At 47.2% G+C, this 17,279-nt stretch overlaps 1 protein-coding gene across 2 annotated transcripts in view; it reads left to right on the top strand.

Moving 5' to 3' along the window:
* Positions 1–17,279, top strand: part of smyd3 (SET and MYND domain containing 3) — a 1,021,495-nt gene that overhangs the window by 677,525 nt on the left and 326,691 nt on the right. The window lies entirely within an intron of this gene.

The following is a 17,279-nucleotide window of genomic DNA, read 5'->3' as shown; positions in this document are numbered from 1 at the left end:
AAACATCGCCGCGCCCGGGCGCTAGTTGCTTTGCGCCCCATTAGCGCCCACTTAAGGCGCTAACGGGAGGCGCAAACAACTGAATTTTTCCCCCATAGACTCTGGAACAGTTCCCATGGATTGGAGGATAGCTAAAGTAACCCCACTATTTAAGAAGGGTGGTAGAGCGAAAACAGGGAATTATAAATCGGTAAGCCTGACATCGGTAGTGGGGAAAATGCTAGAGTCCATTATAAAAGATGTAATAGCAGAGCACTTGGAAAACAGTGACAGGATCGGACAAAGTCAACATGGATTTACAAAAGGTAAATCGTGCTTGACTAATCTACTGGAATTTTTTGAGGATGTAACTGGTAGAATAGATAAGGGAGAACCAGTGGATGTGGTGTATTTGGACTTTCAGAAGGCTTTCGATAAGGTCCCGCATAAGAGATTAGCGTGTAAAGTTAAAGCACATGGGATTGGGGGTAAGGTACTGTCTTGGATAGAGAACTGGTTGGCAGACAGGAAGCAAAGAGTTGGAATAAACAGATCTTTTTCCGAGTGGCAGGCAGTGACCAGTGGGGTACCGCAGGGATCGGTGCTAGGACCCCAGCTATTCACAATATATATAAATGATCTAGACGAGGGAACTAGATGTAATATCTCCAAGTTTGCATATGACACAAAGCTGGGTGGGCGTGTGTGCTGTGAGGAGGATGCAGAGAAACTCCAGTACAATTTGGACAGGTTGGGCGATTGAGCAGATGCATGGCAAATGCAGTATAATGTGGATAAATGCGAGGTTATCCACTTTGGTGGCAAAAACAGGAAGACAGATTATTATCTGAACGGCAATAGATTGGGAGAAGGGGAAGTGCAACGAGACCTGGGTGTCCTTGTGCACCAGTCGCTGAAGGTAAGCATGCAGGTGCAGCAGGCGATTAAGAAGGTGTTAGATCCGTGATTCTTTAAATAGGATGTTTCCCCAAGAACTACACGGAGGCTGTAACTTAACAATCAACAGGTGTTTACTAGAGTAGAGTAGTCTCAAGACTGAAGTACAGAAGCCTGCTCCGGCTTTATATACAGGTGTGGTCACTGCCGGTACTACAATATACAGGAGCTGTAAAACAGTTCTCTCTTAAAGGTACATACACAACAATTCCTCCCCTTTTAGATTAACAGTACCATAACATTCATTTAACAATTAACATTTTTAACATGCAACATTAACTGAAAATAGTCCATTTATAAATTCAGTCTTTGGGGCGGCTTCCTGATCCTTTCTGGATAGCGCCTTCCCTGAGGTTCTTGTTCTTGGTGCGGAGGCGATTCTGGCCCCTTTCGTCGGTTAGTTCATCAGTTTCCACTGCTACTGTTTCTGAGGTAGATGCTACCGGTATGCCGGGTTCATCCCCAGGTACGCGAGACATGGGGTTGACTCGTTCCTGTGACGCTAAGATCTGGTCGACGTGGCGTCTCACAATGTTCTCCCCGACATCCACTGTGTACATTAATGGCCCTGCCGTGTGCATATCGTTCCGGGTTGCCAATTCTCTGTTCGGTAGTCACGGGCCAAGACTGGTTGTCCTACATTGAAGCTCCTTGTCGGCTTCTCATTGATGTGCTGGAATTATTTATCCTCAACATTTCTTCGCACATTTGGTCTGAGCAAATCCAGACGAGATCTCAACCTTCGGTTAAAGAACATCATGGCCGGGGTCTGGTTGGTAACTGCATGTGTCGCATTTCTGTAGGCTAACAGGAAATTGCCCACCTTATGCTGTAGTGGAATTTCATCATCGCACATGGCCTTTATCGCCTTTTTAAAGGTTTGTACGAACCTGTCAGCCAATCCATTTGTGGCTGGATGATACGGGGCGGATGTGTAATGCCTTACCCCATTCCTTCTCATAAATTTCCGAAACTCTTCGGACACAAACTGTGGTCCATTATCAGAGCAAATCTGCTCTGGCAAGCCGTTCCTGGCAAATATGGTCCGTAGGACTGCAATCGTTTTCTCTGTAGTGGTTGAGGACATTTTTATCACCTCAGGCCATTTCGAGTGCGCATCCACTGCTATTAAGAACATTGAGTCCATGAATGGACCAGCAAAATCAATATGCACCCATTGCCATGGAGAGGAGGGCCACTCCCATGGGTGTAGAGGGGCATGTGGTGGTGCATTTTGGACCTTCTGGCATTCTGAGCAGCTCTTGGTTAGGTCCTCGATTTGTTGATCAATCCCCGGCCACCACACATAAGCCCTAGCAAGGCTTTTCATTTTTACCTCTCCCAAATGACCTTTGTGAAGCTCATTGAGCACTCTCTCCCTTAACTTGGGTGGAATTACCACTCGGGATCCACACATCACTGTCCCCTGGCATACTGACAGCTGTTCTCTTCTGGATGAGAATGCTGGCAACAGTGAGTCACCATGTGTTGGCCATCCCCTCACCGTCAAATCATATACCCGAGACAGTGTCGGATCATTGCAGGTCTCCTTCTCTATATCCGCCTTAGTTACTGGCAATCGTTCAATTATTGACAAATAACATATCTCGATAGGGTCCACTGCTGGTGCTTCCTCCACAGTAGGCAGTGGCAAGCGTGATAGCCCATCAGCGTTTCCATGCTGTTTCGTGCCTTTATATTCTATTTCATATTGGTTCGCCCCTAGAAAAAGGGACCATCTTTGTAACTGTTGTGCAGTCATCACCGGAACGCCCTTCTTTGGATTAAAGATGGAGACAAGTGGTTGGTGGTCAGTCAGCAAGGTGAACTTCTGCCCATGCAGATAGTGGTTGAATTTTTTTACTCCCCATACTAGGCTGAGGGCCTCCCTGTTGATCTGGGCGTAGTTGCACTCGGCTGAGGTTAGTGACCGAGACGCAAAGGCTACTGGCCTCTCCAACCTGTCTGGGAATTTGCGCGACAGCACCGCTCCAATACCATAGGGTGATGCATCACATGCCAACCGAATTGGTAGTGCTGGGTTGAAATGGGCCAACACCTCTTTTGATGTGATCAATTCTTTGCACTTCTGGAAAGCTCGTTTACATTCGTCATTCCACTTCCATGGTACCCCCGTTTGCAGTAGGGTATTCAGTGGGTGTACTACTGTAGACAAATTTGGTAAGAACTTATGGTAGTAGTTTACCAGCCCGAGGAACGACCTCAGTTGTGACACATTTTCCGGTGCTGGAGCCTTGACTACTGCCTCAATCTTTTCAGGAGACTTATGTAACCCCTCTTCATCAATAATGTGGCCACAATACGAGATCTGCTTCTGGAAAAACTCGCACTTGTGGCGATTAGCTCGTAACCCATATTCCTTTAATCTAGTGAGCACCTTCTCCAAGTTGGCGAGGTGATCACTGTCATTTTCGCCCGTGACCAGGATGTCGTCCAAATAACACTGGGTCCCTGGAATCCCTTGCAGGACTTGATCCATCGCGCTTTGCCAAATAGCCGGAGCTGATGCTACCCCGAACACCAGCCGGTTGTATTGGTAGAGACCTTTATGAGTGTTGATCGTGAGGTATTGTTTCGAGGCTTCTTCTACCTCCATTTGCAAGTACGCCTGGGCTAGATCAATTTTGGTGAAGCGTTTACCTCCAGATAGCGAGGCGAAAATATCCTCAATTCGTGGAAGCGGATATTGTACCGTGTGAAGGACTGGGTTCACTGTCACCTTAAAATCCCCACAGATGCGGACCTTCTTTGGTTCCCCAGGCGTATTACTCAATGACCTCTTCATTACAGGAACAATGGGTGTAGCCCACTCGCTCCAGTCTACTTTGGACAGTACTCCTGAACGTTCCAACCCTTCCAGCTCTGCTTCGACGGCTGGTCGGATCGCATAAGGCACTGGTCTGGCCTTAAGAAACTTTGGGCTTGCATTTTCCCCTATTTTAATCGTTGCTGTTATGCCTTTTAGTGTTCCGAGTCCCTCCTGGAACACTTCTTTTGCGTCAGTTAGCATTTTTGACAGTCGTCTAGGTGTGACGTCGTCATCCTTTTTGGCCTCAACCTTCAGTGCCTGTATGGAATGCCAATCTAATTGTATCTTCCGGATCCATTCACGTCCTAGTAGTGGTGGTCCTCCATCTGGCAATACATATCGGTCCATTTTAGGTATTTCCTGGCCTTTGTATATCACTTTCACCCTTATTTTTCCTTTGGGGTAGACTTTTTGCCCCGTGTACGTCTTCAAGACAATCTCTGTAGCTTTCAAGGGTATATGTGAAAATAGCCGCTTGTAGTCCCTTTGGTTTATGACTGTTAGGGCTGATCCTGTGTCCAATTCCATTTTCACTTGGACTCCGTCTATCTTGAGTGTAACCCAGATAGTCTGGTGATCCTCCGTTTTGGTTACCTTATGTAGTTTCAGACAACCCAGCTCCTTGCTTCCGGAGTCTGTATCACTTTTCTGTTCGTCTGAACTACTGTCCATCACCTTATGCACCTTTTTGTACTTCTCCTGTGGAGATTTCTTGCTGTTGGTTTTCTTCCCAGACCTGCAGACTCTTGCTATGTGTCCTGCTTTTCCACACTGTCTGCACACTTGGTCCTTGAACCAACAATCCTTCTGGTCGTGTGTTGTTCTGCCGCAGCGATAACACTTCCCTGTTCCATATGACATTTCATTGGTGCCATATTCTTGCGGTCTCCGTTGTATCTCTGCAGCGCCCCTTGCGGCTGCTTCATGTGATACTGCCATGCTGAAAGCCTTGTCCAGCGTAAGATCCTTTTCTGATAGAAGTCGTCTCTGGGTTCCTTTACTTTGAAGCCCACACACAAACTTGTCCCTTAACGTATCTGCTAGTCCCACTCCAAACTGGCAGTGCTTCGATAGCTTGCGCAGTTCCGTTAAGTACTCAGCATTACTTTCGTCTTTATGCTGGTTCCTTTTATGGAACTTAAATCTTTCTGCTATCAGCAGCAGTGTGGGGTTTAAGTGGTCCTGTAGAATTTCTACTATGCTTTCGAAATTCTTATTCACGGGCTTCTCTGGGGTTATTAAGTTTCGCAGTAAGCCATAAGTTTTTGCACCCATGGAATTTAACAAAACCAGTGCTTTCCTAGCATCTGGCACTTCATTCGCCCTGCAGTACACCTCAATACGTTCCACATATGTCGCCCAATCTTCGACTTCATTGTCGAACGTAGAGATACTGCCACTCTTCGGCATCCCTGGGTGTGATTTAACTGTCCAAAATAGCGTCTCCCGCTCTCTCCCTTCTTCTCCGCTGGCACAAAATGGCGTCTCCCGCGCTTTCCTTTCTTCCCGCGCTCGCCCTTCTTCTCCGCTGCGGCTTCTAAAAATGGCGTCTCCCGCGCTCTTCCTTCTTCTCTGCGGCTCAATGGCGTCTCCTGCACTCTCCCTTCTTCTCCCCGCGGACACTGTTCAGCCCTTGCTGTGTTCTGCGCGTTTTTTTTTCTGTGCACTTTTCCATTTCCGCCACTCGGTCCTGAACCCGGCTGCTGCTTTACCCTCTCTCTCTCTCTGCTTGTTTTTCCTCGACGCCGCTCGGTTCTTTAACCCCCGGCCGCGCCCTGTGCGCTTCACCCTCTCTCTTACTCCGTCGACGCTGCTCGGCTTTTCTACGCCATCGGTCGGCTCCCGCCGCCGCTGTCCGGGAAGGGTGTGCGCTGCACCTGTTGCCAGTCTGTTGCTGGATCGTCGTGGCTCTCAACAGCCACTCCTGCGATGTTCACTCGCTGCCAGATGACTGGGTGGTTGCTCGTGGTCGACGCCCGTGCTTCTGGCCTCGACTTTCTTCCACCGTCCTCCCGGAGCGACTCCTTGACGGGAAATGCAGAGTTGCAGGCAGATTCGAATCAACCTCGTCGCCACTGTTAGATCCGTGATTCTTTAAATAGGATGTTTCCCCAAGAACTACACGGAGGCTGTAACTTAACAATCAACAGGTGTTTACTAGAGTAGAGCAGTCTCAAGACTGAAGTACAGAAGCCTGCTCCGGCTTTATATACAGGTGTGGTCACTGCCGGTACTACAGTATACAGGAGCTGTAAAACAGTTCTCTCTTAAAGGTACATACACAACAGAAGGCAAATGGTATGTTGGCCTACATAGCGAGAGGATTTGAGTACAGGGGCAAGGAAGCCTTGTTGCAGTTGTACAGGGCCTTGGTGAGACCAGATCTTGAGTATTGTGTGCAGTTTTGGTCGCCTTATCTGAGGAAGGATGTTTTTGCCATGGAGAGAGTGCAGCGAAGATTCACCAGACTGATACCTGGGATGGCAGGAATGATGTATGAGGAGAGATTGGGTTGATTGGGCTTATATTCGCTGGAGTTTAGAAGAATGAGAGGGGATCTCATTGAAACTTATAAAATTCTAGCAGGACTAGACAGACTAGATGCAGGAAGGATGTTCCTGATGGCAGGGGAGTCCAGAACCAGGGGTCACAGTCTAAGGATAAGGGGTAAGCCATTTAGGACAGAAATGAGGAGGAATTTCTTCACTCAGAGAGTGGTAAACCTGTGGAATTCTCTGCCACACAGGGCAGTTGAGGCCAATTCATTAAATATATTCAAGAAGGAGTTAGATATATTTCTTGAGGCTAAAGGGATCAAGGGATATGGGGAGAAAGCAGGGACAGGGTACTGAATTTGGATGATCAGCCATGATCTCATTAAATAGCGGAGCGGGCTCGAGGGGCCGAATGGCCTACTCCTGCTCCTATCTTCTATGCACACGTGCGGTTGCTACGGTGCCTCGGCTTGTAGCCCCCCCGTGTACATTGGGTGGTGTCTGTAGCGACCGAACTTCAATTGTAATAGCACCATTACTTCTTGAAGCAGTCTAGCAGTATAAACTCGGCATAAATGCTGAGACAGTGAAGGATTGCTCTGCTCAGAGCTCCCTAATTATTATTTCAGTCACATATTGACGAACAAGAGCGAGCTTTGGAAAGGCCTAGGATGAGCAGCTCCATCTGGTTCTACGCGAGGATCTGCTAGTTGAACACTTTCAGAATGCTGATTGCAGCAACCATGTCTGCACTTGGGAGAGAACATTTGGTGCAGCACAGATTCCTGGTGTAGTTTGTCAGATTGATGCATTTGCTTCATTGCTGTTGGTTAATGGTGAGATTGGTCACAGTTCCCAGAGACCTAAATTATTCATGACATCAAAGAGACGTTGGCGGGGGTGGGTGGGAGGGTGGCGGGGGAGGGGGTGTAATCTTCACCTTCCCCACCTGGGCGATGATCTGGAGGAGCGGTTCGCTTGCCCATTGTCGAACCGCCCGTTGTAGGATCAAAGAAAGAAAGATTTGCATTTATATAGCGTCTTTCACAGGACATACCAAAGCATTTTACAGCCAATGAAGTACTTTTTGAAGTGTAGTCACTGTTGTAATGTGGGAAACGCGGCAGCCAATTTGCGCACAGCAAGCCCCCACAGACAGCAATGTGATAATGACCAGATAATCTGTTTTTAGGTATTGTTTGAGGGATAAGTATTGGCCAGGACACCGATCAGAAGAATAATTTCTTCCGATGTTCCAGCGCATGTTGTCCCTGCTGTTCTTCGAAATAGTGCCATGGGATCTTTTACGCCCCCCTGAGAGAGCAGATGGAGCCTCAGTTTAACGTCTCCTCCAAAAGACGGCATCTCAGACAGTGCAGCACTCCCTCAGCACTGCACTGGGAGTGTCAACCTGGATTTTTGTGCTCAAGTCTCTGGAGTGGCACTTGAATCCACGACCTTCTGACTCAGAGGCGAGTGTGCGGCCGGCTGAGCCTAGGCTGGCACGGATTTAGTGCCACATCATGTAGCCACTGAGCCATCGGCTAAACCTAAATTTCTTCATGTAAAAATAAGTACGACACAGAAAAATGGGGACATCCTTTGTATGGAATCCTCTGGCTAGGTTATTGAGGAACTTAATTCATTTTTTTGCAGTGCGTTGAGAGCTTAAACCCTGAGTAACTTCTTCTGATGTCCCAGCACATGTTGTCCAATTAATTGCAACGATGCGGTTGTTATCACTCTATTATGGGCAAGTGAACGGAGCGTGTTCTTGTTGTCGGTCCATTTCCTTCACTAAAACATGGGGGACAGGCATCAAACACCCTTTCCTCAGGATGACAGCCTCCAACAACCTCCGTTCCCTTGATCACACAGCACCGTCTCATCGTCTGAGCAGGGAGCATTTTGAAGCAATTTTTTTCTTTTAAGGAAAGCAATTTTTTTTTTGGCTGCTGTTGAAGTTTATATCTGACAACAGTAACAGTTCTTGTTTGCTGTGATTTGTATTTTTTTGGCCCACCCCCTCCGTTTTTTTTTAACAAACCAATGAAAGGTGTGATTTATGGCCCATCGTTGTGAGAAGCTGGAAATGTCCTTCAGAAAACCGTTCAGTTAGGATCTTATTTCTATTATTAAAAGATAGTAATGGATGAATGATCTCTGCTATTATTTGAATTAACCTCCAGAGCTGAGAGGAGAATGCTTCTTTGCTGTGTGCCTGTCAGCCCATTGACCTGACGCACTAATTCATATCTTCTTACACACACTGACCCTGATACCAACTATTATTTATGCCTCGCTCTGCTGCCAGGACTGTTGGTACTTTGTGGGGTGAGGGTGGGAGGGGAAGGGAAGGCGCGCTATAATGTTTGTCCTTGTCCTGCACGTGAACAGCCAGGGTCCATAAATAAGACCGTCACCAAATGCCACAAGACCGAGCTTTGCTTACAACCTCCCAGGTTTACTTAAAACAACACGCATTCGGCAGGGCCTAAGATTCAGCCATTCCAGTCAGAACTCCCTCTCTAGCTCCCTGCGCCTTTTCAAAAACTTTCCTCAAAATCCTTCTCTTTAGCCCTCATGCACTTGCTTTATCTTTTTTTTTAACTGGCGCTCACTGATTTGCCTTCCTCAATATAAAGCACTTTGGGACACCCTAGGCATGAGACAAGCTAAAGAAATGCAGTTTGTTGTGAATATAGCCCGTGATATTGAACCGATGGGTAGAAAGCTATTCATTATTTTTAATGATTGGGATCAAAAATCAAATTCAAAAATGAAAAAAACCATAACATTTCATACCGTTATTCCTGTTTTTGCCCTTTCTTCTTGGAGTCAAATCTGAGGACCAACTTATGAAATTGGATTGCGAGCAAGCTGTCTTTCCTGTTGGGAGATTCTTATATTTGTTATCAGTGAATGTGTAACCTAATCTTTCCAGGACACTCTACATTTACTTTGCCAATGGGGAGATGATTTGTCGAAGCTATAGTGAATGGTGCAACAGTGTAAAAGAAAGAACTTGCATTTATATAGCGCCATTCACGATCTCAGGATGTGCCAAAGCACATTACAGCCAATGAAGTACTTTTGAAGTGTTGTAAAGTAGGAAGTGTGGCAGCCAATTTGTGCACAGCAAGGTCCCACAAACAGCAATTAAATAAATGACCAGATAATTTGTTATTGTGATGTTGGCTGAGGAATAAATGATGGCCAAAATACTGGTGAGAAATCCTCTGCTCTTCTTCAAATAGTACTTTTACGTCCACCTGAGAGGTTTAACGCCTCATCCAAAAGACGGCACGTCTGACAGTGCAGCACTCCCTCGGTACTGCACTGGGGTGTCATCTTAGATTATGTGCTCAAGTCTCTAGAGTGGGCCTTGAACCCACAACCCTCTGACTCAGAGGCGAGAGTGCTGCTCCCTGAGCCATGGCTGACAACCACTCGAGTTGTAAGCTTACTCCTTTCAACATTGAAAAACATGGTGACCTTCATACTCTGTTTGAACCCCCGTTCCCTAAGAAACTGAGGTCATGAGTAGGTGTGGTTCAATTCCGAGGCGCGGCGTTGATTGACGTAAGAAAACTACTAGGCACTTGGTCTGAGTATTAAACAAGGCTTTAATCAACTGTTTTTCAACATGGAGATCTAGTTGTGTCCTTCACTAGTTCCTGTTAAAGAATGTCCTGAGCAAGCTGGGCCCGTGCCCGAGTATTTATACTCTCCCTGGACAGCGGCACCAGCAGGCCGCCCAGTATTACTTCATAAGTCATTTCCACGTGAATGACAAGATTCATGTCATTGATTATATGATCCAGAATCCTACGTGTTTTGTACCATGTGTACCATTAAAAGCTCGGTGCATGTATACAGCAGATGATATGCATAGTCTGTTAGAGGGCTTGACAGGGTAGATGCTGAGAGACTGTTTGCCCTGGCTGGAGAGCCTGGAACCAGGGGTCATAGTCTCAGGATAAGGGGTCGGCAATTTAGGACTGAGAGAAGGAGAAATTTCTTCACTCAGAAGGTGGTGAATCTTTGGAATTCTCTACCCCAGTGGGCTGCGGAGGCTCAGTTGTTGAATATCTTCAAGGCTGAGGTCGATAGATTTTTGGACACTAGGGAAATCAAGGGATATGAGGATCGGGCGGGAATGGGAGTTGGGGTAGAAGATCAGTCATGATCTTATTGAATGGCGGAGCAGGCTCGAGGGGCCGTATGACCGACTCCTGCTCCTAAGTCTTAGGTTCTCACATTGGAGGGCACGGAATGGATGCGGTGGGTCTTTACCGGCACTTTTGATCTAAGTGGGCAGTCCTGCTGAATCTGCTGGCAGGATCTGGCGACGTGAGCTTGGATTAGATGCTGGAACTTTAGCACAAGTACAGAATGTGGTTCTGGCAAGCTGATATATTTTGAGAATTGAGAACAGAAGAGGTTCCTGAGCGGGAACTGAAAACATCCTCCTTGGCTTCGGGCCTGTCAGCAGTGTGAAGCAGCCTCCGCTGTTGGAGAAGTGTGTTTATTTTGCTGATGAAAATCAGTCCAAAAGTGAGAGCATTTCCTCTCCATAAGGATTTCTGCTGTCGTTTTATTCTTGGTATCTGCGGTTTCATTGGACTCTGTACCATGTTGAGAAGTGACTGGCCAGCTGTGTGCTTTAGGAATAGGGATTCCGAAACGAGAAAAAACCAAGATCCTTCTTGTTTGCCTTCTACCATCCTGGCAGTCGCATAATACAATGATAATTGAGTTGTTGATTAATCATAGCAATCAATCGCAATCAAATAGTCTACCACAGATCCAGACATGACATGAGGAAAGCCCCCGTGGTGGAGAGCTTTGGGAACCATAGGTCCAAAATCACCTTTTTCCTCCCAAGCATGCTACACTCACCACACGTCATGTCTCAAGTACTGTATCCCAACTTGTTATTCACTGTGGACCTCCATAACATCGCCCGTCTCTGCCCCTGCCTCAGCTCATCCGCTGCTGAAACCCTCGTCCATGCCTTTGTTACCTCTAGACTCGACTATTCCAACGCACTCCTGGCTGGCCTCCCACATTCTACCCTACGTAAACTTGAGTTAATCCAAAACTCGGCTGCCCATGTCCTAACTCACACCAAGTCCCGTTCGCCCATCACCCCCTGTGCTCGCTGACCTACATTGGCTCCCCGTTAAGCAGCGCCTCGATTTCAAAATTCTCATCCTTGTTTTCAGATCCCTCCATGGCCTCACCCCTCCCTATCTTGGTAATCTCCTTCAGCCCCACAACCCCCCGAGATATCTGCGCTCCTCTAATTCTGCCCTCTTGAGCATCCCTGATTATAATCGCTCAACCATTGGTGGTCGTGCCTTCTGTTGCCCTCGGCCCTAAGCGCTGGAATTCCCTGTCTAAACCTCTCTGCCTCTCTACCTCTCTTTCCTCCTTTAAGACGCTCCTTAAAACCTACCTCTTCGACCAAGCTTTTGGTCACCTGCCCTAATTTATCCTTACGCGGATCGGTATCATTTGTTTTGTCTTAAAATACTCCTGTGATGCGCCTTGGGACGTTTTACTACGTTAAAGGTGCTATATAAATACAAGATGTTGTTGTTGGATATGATGGGACTCTTCACATGCTATCGATGGTGACACCTAACTCGCTGATTACAATGAGTGTGATCAGAGAATGATTCCGTACACTGTGAAAGGGTTATCGCCAATGTTGCCTTTAAGATGCGCGGCTGCACAGTGCGCCAGAGGACCCGTGCAGCCGGCTTTTCAGTGTAAAAACCGGTATTTTGAATGACCCGCGCAGCCCCTTAAAGGAGCCACAGAGGGCCAAACCAAATTGCAGGGAACATTGGTTATCAACTAGCATTTTAGTCAGTAAATTTGCTTGGATTGGTGCTTAATTTTATAGGAATCCAGCCCCTCAATTGGATGTTGCTGTTGTGGGACTTTAGGATCTCCCTGCATGGGTGGATGGAGATGGGCTGAATGGCCTTCCTCATGCATAAATATCTTGTGAATAAAATTCTTTTGTCATACTCAAGCGTCACACCAACCCCGCAATTTTATATATGTGTATATTAGTTCCTGTGTGTTGCGTTAACCCAATGTGCAACTACGTTCCTCGAGATCAGGGACAATTCAGTTTTAATTGATGAGACCAGTATTGTTTTGCGGGTTTAGGCCCAGGGCTCCCTGGTCGTGTGAAACCCGATGGTTTGCTCTTTAAAGATGTCGCTGTGATAGCCAGGCTGAGGGACACCTGGATTTTAACCAGGAGTGTGTTTAGAGTGTCACTGCTGTGCCTTCCCCCAGTCGCCTAGTTACCAGCCAGTGCAGTAACTAGCTGGGGCTACAGTTAAGAACATAAGACGTAGGAGCAGGAGTAGGTCATTCGGCCCCTCGAGCCTGTTCCGCCATTCAATACGATCATGGCTGATCTGATCTTGGCCTCAACTTCACTTCCCTGCCTGCTCCTCATAACCCTTGACTCCCTTACCATTCAAAAATCTGTCTATCTCCGCCTTTGAATATATTCAATGACCCAGCCTCCACAGCTCTCTGGGGAAGAGAATTCCAAAGATTCACTACCCTCTGAGAGAAGAAATTCCTCCTCATTTCCGTTTTAAATGGGTGCCCCCTTATTCTGAAATTATGCCCCCTAGTTCTAGATTCCCCCACGAGGGGAAACATCCTCCCTGCATCTACCCTGCCAAGCCCCTTCAGAATCTTATGGGGGAAAAATTCAGTTGTTTGCGCCTCCCGTTAGCGCCTTAAGAGGGCACTAATGGGGCGCAAAGCAACTAGCGCCCGGGCACGGCGATGTTTGCGCCGCTCGTGAAGTTAACTAGACATTTTGCGGCGGCGCTAAACACTACCGCCACGATCTCCTGCGCTGGCAGATTGTGACGTCAGTCGAGTGCGCAACGCCCCGGTAGCACCCTGGACCGGATTTTGAGTGGCGCCCCCGCCTTACCGCCTGCCACTAGCAACGACAGGTTGAGGGGAGCGCTATGCTGTCAGAAAGGGACTGGGGGAGCGCTATTTAAAGGCGACCGCTTCCTGCCTTTTTTTGTCAGTGACATTTTTGCACCACGCATTCTGAGAGAGAGACTTCTGGAAGGATTCAACGCTGTGTGAAGGAGTTTTGGGTACTGAGCAGCACTTTGCAGGTTTATTTAGATTTGCACTTCCTTGCTTCGCCAGCGCTCTGAGGTAGCGCCTCGCTCCTTGGCCTTTGCGCCTTAAGACAGGTGTGTAGCGCCTGATTTAGCGCTCCAATCACCTCCAGGGGCGATAAAAGCCAAGTTTGCTGTCAGAGGCGATAATTAGCGCCAGGCGCTAAGCTTTGCGCACGGCCGATAACGGCGCCCCAAGCGGGGCAATACTGAATTTTTCTCCCTATATGTTTCAATAAGATCGCTTCTCATTCTTTATGCACTGGCTCACCACCGCCATGTGTATAAAGGGAGCGCCAGGGTGAGTGGGGGCACCTGCTGACTGTAACACCAGCTGGTTACCGAACTAACCGGCAATGCCCTCAGCCGTCCGCCGGACTGTGAAAGGCAGAGCAGTGGCACGCTAAACACGCTCCTGGTTAAAATCCAGGTGACCGCCAGCCTGACGATCACAGCGCCATCTTGAAAGAGCAAAGGTGGAGCTCCACGCGACCAGGGAACCTTGCGCCTAAACCCGCAAAAGCAATAAAGTCTCTGGCCTCATCAATCACACCCTGCGCATAAGTTTCTCGTTCTACAGTGTACGAGATACAGCAACTGGATCAGTTCCCTGCAGCAAACACATTCCTGTACCACTGTAACTTCTCATCATACACGATAGTCCTGAGGGGGTCCTATCCCACAGCTATGGAGTAGTTAAAGCCCAGACTAAGGATTACAGGCCTGATGGCAATGGAAAGGATGACTGCAGTATATGTATGGAACTGACTGACGGGGAGGAAATGAGTTTTTGTACTTAATGGGAGCTCAGGGCAAAGGGCCCAGAAAACAGAAGAACACACCCTAAAGAATCATAGTATCATACAGCTCAGAAGGAGGCCATTCGGCCCATATTGCCATGCCGGCTCTTTGAAAGAGCTATTCAATTAGTCCCACTCCTCTGCTCTTTCCCCATAGCCCTGTAATTTTTTTCCTTTTTAGGTATTTATCCAAAACCTTTTCAGGCAGTGCATGCCAGATCACAACAACTCACTGTGTAAAAAAAATTTCTCCACATCTTTTTCCAGTTCTGACGAAAGGTTATCGACCTGAAGCCTTAACTCTGTTTCTCTCTCCACAGATGCTGCCTGACCTGCTGAGTGTTTCCAGCATTTACTGTTTTTATTAAAGTGCTACTAATATTGTTTTACCCTCAACCGCAGATAAACGATGACTAAAATTATCATGATAGCAAAATACTGCGGATGCTGGAAATCCGAAATAACAACAGAAAATGCTAGAAAAACTCAGCAGGTCAGGCAACATCCGTGGAGAGAGAAACAGAGTTAACGTTTCAGGTCGAAGACCCTTCGTCAGGACTGAGAAAAAAGCAGGAAATGAAACAGATTAAAAGGCCAGTTTGGGGGCTGGGAAATGGGGGAGGGGATGAAAGAACAAAAGGGAAGTTCTGTTAGAGGTGAAAAGACATTAAGAGATATTCTCGACGAGACGAGATGGTAATAGGACAGGTAAAGAGACAAAGGATGGCTCTAGATGAAGTGTGAAATGCGCTGGCAGAGTGAGAGACAGCTGCCATGTGGGAGAGAGAAAAAAGGAAAAGGCACAAACCAAAAGTGTGGATAAAAAATATATAAAAATATAATAGGGGCAGAGGTTATGATGTGAAATTGTTGAACCTGATATTGAGTCCGGAAGGCTGTAAAGTGCCTAACCGGAAGATGAGGTGCTGTTCCTCGAGCTTACGTGGAACAGTGCAAGAGCCCGAGTACAGTGAGGTCTGAATGGGAATGGGGCGGTGAATTAAAGTGACAGGCGACCGGAAGCTCAGGGTCATCCTTACGGACTGAACGGAGGTGTTCCGCAAAGCGGTCACCCAATCTGCGTGTGGTCTTCCCAATGTAGAGGAGACCACATCATGAGCAGCGAATACAGTATACTAGATTGCAAGAAGTACAAGTAAATCGCTGTTTCACCTGGACTCAATATCAAGTTCAACAATTTCAGATCATAACCTCGGCCCCTATTTTTATATATTTTTTATCCACACTTTTGGTTTGTTCCTTTTCCTTTTCTTTTCTCTCCCACATGGCAGCTGTCTTTCATTCTGCCAGCGCATTTCACACTTCATCTAGAGCCATCCTTTGTCTGCTTTGAACCCTCGTTGCTGTTGTGCTCACGTTGTACCGAGCCACTGGCTGTTCTGTTCATCAGAGGAGGTGAGGCAGTGTGGGTTTTATGGTACCTTTGATCGCCACCCACTCTGCTGTCAGCCGTGAGGCTTCCGTTTGTGACTGAAGTGTATCCTGTCGATGCTGGATTTTGGTAACGCCCTGAGTAGGATGATGAGGAACAGCTTCTTTTGTAGCCTAATAATTTTTCCAGTGTTTATTGGGCTTGATACTCCCCCCTGTGCCCCTCGCTCTCCACACCAGCAGAGCAATGTACTGTAGTGTCAATTTATTTTTAATTTCGCTTATTAAACTTGGATGCACTTATCGACAGCGAAAGGTTAATTGATCGATTGATCAATGACATTGCTAGTATTGATGGGGACACTGCTTTAAAAATTTAAAGCGGTCTTAAGTGACTGACAGAAGCCCACTGTCCATCTTTACGATGTGGTTATCGTGGGATGTTGCAGCAGGAGGGAGTTTGCCACCAAATATCATCTCCTAGGCTGGGCTTGACCAGCATTGCTAAAGGATAAACCAAGGCAATATCAGGCGTGTGCAGCAACCTTCCTAATTCATAGCACCACGTTTCCCCTTTAAGTGGTTCAGAAGCTTTAGCCGCAGTTTATATAAAGCAACCTTGATCCAGCGGCACCTGTAACAAACTGGTGATAGTATCAATAGGATGCAACGGTGATAAATAGGTGAGGTTTTATGTACAATAGCAAAATACTGCGGAGCATTTTCTGTTGCTATTTGAGGTTTTATGTGCAAGGCCACACAGCCTGCATGTTATGGGGGCGGGGGAGCGAGTTCAGATGTATTGCAATCAGAAACCACTTTCCTTAGAGGGGAAGTGTTAACTGATGCAGGGCAGGGCAGAACATTGCCAGTGGGGCTTGATATAAATCAGTCACTCCACCTCGACTAAGATAGCCTTAACCTGCAATTCGGAAAGTGTCATATGGGAGGAGTTTTTTTTTAATTCATTCACGGGATGTGGGCGTCGCTGGCAAGGCCAGCATTTATTGCCCTTGAGTGGCTTGCTAGGCCAGTTAAGAGTCAGCCACATTGCTGTGGGTCTGGAGTCACATATAGGCCAGACCGGGTAAGGACGGCAGATTTCCTTCCCTAAAGGACATTAGTGAACCAGATGGGTTTTTACAACAATCCGGTAGTTTCATGGTCACCATTACTGATACTAGCTTTTTATTCCAGATTTATTTAACTGAATTTAAATTCCTCAGCTGACATGGTGGGATTTGAACTCACGTCTCTGGCTCATTAATCCAGGCCTCTGGATTACTAGTCCAGTAATATTACCACTTTGCTACATTCCCGAGTGGGTGGGGAAGTTGGGGAAGAGAAGCAGGTCCACCCCGCCCCTATATTCTTTGTTCCTCTAACTCCTGCCTGTTGTGTATCCCAAGACCTGGACAACATTCAGACTTGGGCTGACAAGTGGCAAGTAACATTCGCACCACACAAGTGCCAGGCAATGACCATCTCCAACAAGCGAGACTCTAACCATCTCCCCTTGACATTCAATGGCATTACCATCGCTGAATCCCCCATTATCAACATCCTGGGGGTTACCATTGATCAGAAACTGAACTGGACCAGCCATATAAATACTGTGGCTACAAGAGCAGGCCAGAGGCTGGGA

The sequence above is a fragment of the Somniosus microcephalus genome, chromosome 3 (assembly GCF_052327205.1).
Source record: "Somniosus microcephalus isolate GS21.2 chromosome 3, FLI_Smic_1.0, whole genome shotgun sequence".
Classification (NCBI taxonomy): domain Eukaryota; kingdom Metazoa; phylum Chordata; class Chondrichthyes; order Squaliformes; family Somniosidae; genus Somniosus; species Somniosus microcephalus.
The sequence above is the reverse complement of the archived record's forward strand: the minus strand, read 5'-3'. Positions and strand labels throughout refer to the sequence as shown.